Source organism: Galeopterus variegatus, unplaced genomic scaffold (assembly GCF_000696425.1).
Source record: "Galeopterus variegatus unplaced genomic scaffold, G_variegatus-3.0.2 Scaffold7066, whole genome shotgun sequence".
NCBI classification, from domain to species: domain Eukaryota; kingdom Metazoa; phylum Chordata; class Mammalia; order Dermoptera; family Cynocephalidae; genus Galeopterus; species Galeopterus variegatus.
Window position 1 is genome coordinate 99,094 of NW_007733177.1, and position 3,222 is coordinate 102,315.

General features: G+C 34.0%; 1 protein-coding gene across 1 annotated transcript in view; it reads right to left on the reverse strand.

Annotated features, from left to right (window-relative positions):
* The window catches only part of PDE10A (phosphodiesterase 10A), a 77,482-nt gene that overhangs the window by 16,382 nt on the left and 57,878 nt on the right, over positions 1–3,222 (reverse strand). The gene's annotated exons all lie outside the window — the stretch shown is intronic.

A 3,222-nucleotide genomic window follows, 5' to 3' on the forward strand; every position in this document is an offset into this window, starting at 1 on the left:
GTCTTGTTGAAAAAGAAGGAGAAACACCCAGCAGGAACAGATGAGACATTTAAGTAACTTTACAAAAGATTTCAGGTAGAGGTATGAAGATAAATATAGAATGTATTCTTGTACTACTCAGCAAGGGCTGTACAGGCAGAAAGTACCCTCCCGCAGAAGCACTGTTAAACCATGGCCAACGGAGATGATGCCAGGGGAATAAACACATCAACTTTTCTCTTCTCCCATCCTCTGACCTTTTGTTCATTTCACCAGTGGCTGAATCCAGCTGGGAGCTGGAGGGCACGGGGGGGGGGGGGGNATTTAAGTATCAAATTGCACCTACTTATTCATGTATCAATATGGCATAGAAATAGAAAAACAGTTTAAAGCCAAAATTTGTATTTATTTAAGAAAATCCATGCCATTAGTCCTTGAGGACCCAGGATAAAGGGTCTTGAAAGCCCAGCACAAAACTGTCACACACACACAAAAAAAAAAATTTAAAAAGGAAAAAAGAAAACAAATGCATGCCCTGCTTATCTCAGAAGGATCATACACAAAGTTGATCAAAGACCAGATTTCATTTCACTACTTACATATTTTATTATGTCACTGTCAGTATTTAATCAACAAATTATCTAATTTTATATTGACTCCTTGAAATCCCTTTTGAATTACCATATTCAAAGGTATACTGATGTAGAGCAAAGATCAAATTACTAGTAAGAGGCAGTCTTAATTATGACTGTTAACAGTGGTTGAGTGAGTGATGTCAGGTGGTTAAGTAAAAACCAAGCACCTGCAGGATGTGTACTGGGCGTTTTGTTTAGAAACTGTCAAGTCTCATTTTAATTCCTTCGTTTCATTTTAAACAAGGTCATACACAGTACTTGGAAAGAGACTAGGTTAATCCATTCAGGAAGGCAGTCTTCATGATCTAATCACCTCTCAAAGGACCCACCTTTCAAATACCATAATTGGATTTCCTACCATCTTAACACTGCTACAATGGAGACCAAATTTCTAACACATGAGCTTTTGGAGGACACATTCTACCCACTGCAGTCACTGAATTAAATAAATCAATACTGTACTTCCCTCATATGGTGACATATTTTGGCTAAGTAAATATTAAATTAGACTCAGGATGATGTAGCTTCTCTGAAAATATTATTTGAACAGCTGCAAACCCAAAATTACAGAAAAGATTTCAGAATCTGACTGTTTCCAATGACAGGAATGATAACTTTAATATAAGAATCAACATGATGAAGTGATCAACTCCCTATAATAAACTTTAAATTTACATTCTAAATTTTTAATTTCATAGAACCCTAACTATGCTGCTTCTTTTAAAAATACCACTGAAACAAGAAATTACATATGAATGGAAAATGAATCTTGAGCAAAAGTGTACCACGAGGGATTTGTTGTTACTAAAATACATTTGCCTAACAGAATCCTTGTGTTAGTCCAAGAGTTGAGAAACCATACATAGTAACGTGGGGCACTATGCATAACTTTAAATCAAATAAGGACATGAGTGATTTGACTTTACCCACATTCCAAGTTGTTCACTGAAACATCAAACATACCTAACAGCCTGAGGCATCAGACATTTACTACAGCAGGTAAAGACTGATGGCTGCTGTCACATTCAGAAAATACTAGAGGAAACTGCGTTACAGCCTAAGAAAAAAACAGCACACAAACACATTTGTTGTTCTTCAAAGTAACAGTAGCAAAAGCACTAAAAGTATTTAACTTTTCTAGTTCTATTTAAAATTGTTTAAAGATTTAAATAATTGTTCTTTAACAAGTAAAGAACTGTTCAAGTGGTTAATATTGTACCCTTTCTTTGATGCACACTTTAAGGAAAGACTTAGACAGAAGTGCAGCTAAGAAATTATTTTGAAGTGCACAAATATTCCTTGGGACTAAGAGAATAAACATTTTTATTTTTATATTTCCTAGTGATTTTAGAAAGATAACAAAAATCATAGAAATTGTAACTTTTGGGAATCATAATTTTCAAATTATGAAATTAGTTTACCTTCAAAATACATGTTTAAGAGAGGCAGTTCCAACATGAAATATATGAAAATAAAATTTTAAAACCTGCCAATAACATATATTTGTCATTTTAATATTTAAAAGGGTACTCTAACTTGAATGTAAGACCTAAAACTACAAAACACTTAGACGGAAAACACACTGTGGTCTTTTCTGTTATTTGCTGAAGTGGTCCTTAGGCAAGACTATCTCTGGTCATATTTAGTCAAAAGGAGACCGTGAATGCTAGGTTTAGAGAAATACAATGAAACTATCCTCTGCCTGCCATTGGCTTGAGTACAGAGCTGATTTCCAAATGTGACATTCATTTCTAGTTGTGGTGAGGGAAAGTGCTTCAGAGGAAAATTTCAGTGAATAAATCAAGCAGTGTACAGGTGATTTCTATTTTTCTCTTTGGTTCCCTATATTTCTTCTCCTCTTTATATTTTATAAGTTTGATTTAAACTGGTCTAATAATTCATTTTGGGGGCCCTTAATTCACTCAGCCTATGCTAATCATAAAGTTTAAAGAACATATTCATTATCAACGTAAGATTTTGTGAAACCTGAAATGTATGTTTAATGTAAAAACTCCTTTGCATTTTAAGGACACAAGACAAGGACTTTCACACACAACTGGTATCTAGTTGTTTCATTTTCAAAATAAAAAAATAATAAAAATTACCTAGTATCTTTAAGCAGAGTTGTGGCCAAAATGTCAACACTAGTAAATGACATTAGATTAAAATGATATAATAGTAAATGTCAGGGGTAGGTGGCAAGGACCATTAGTAAGGACAAAAGGTAAGGAGCAAGTGTCAGAAGATTAGGACTTCCAGCAAAGGTCAGGACAACGTAAGTGATATTCAGTTCCAGAATGAATAAAACAAAGGCCAAGACAGCAATAAAATGATAGAATGACCTGGGTAAACCCAATGGACCCAAGAACAAGAAACTAATAGGAGGCCAACATGTCAAGGACAATGGAGCAGAAAAATAGAGCCTGGTTTCCTGATAGCAACACTGAACAACTGAACTATCTTCAGACTTTTTACAATGTGATAAAAAAAAAGAACCCTATATTTTTAAGCCACTCATCATTGAATTTATCTTTTTTAGATCAAATGACTTTTTTTTTTCATTAAATTTTTATTTTGTCAATATACAATGTATATGGTTATTATGGCC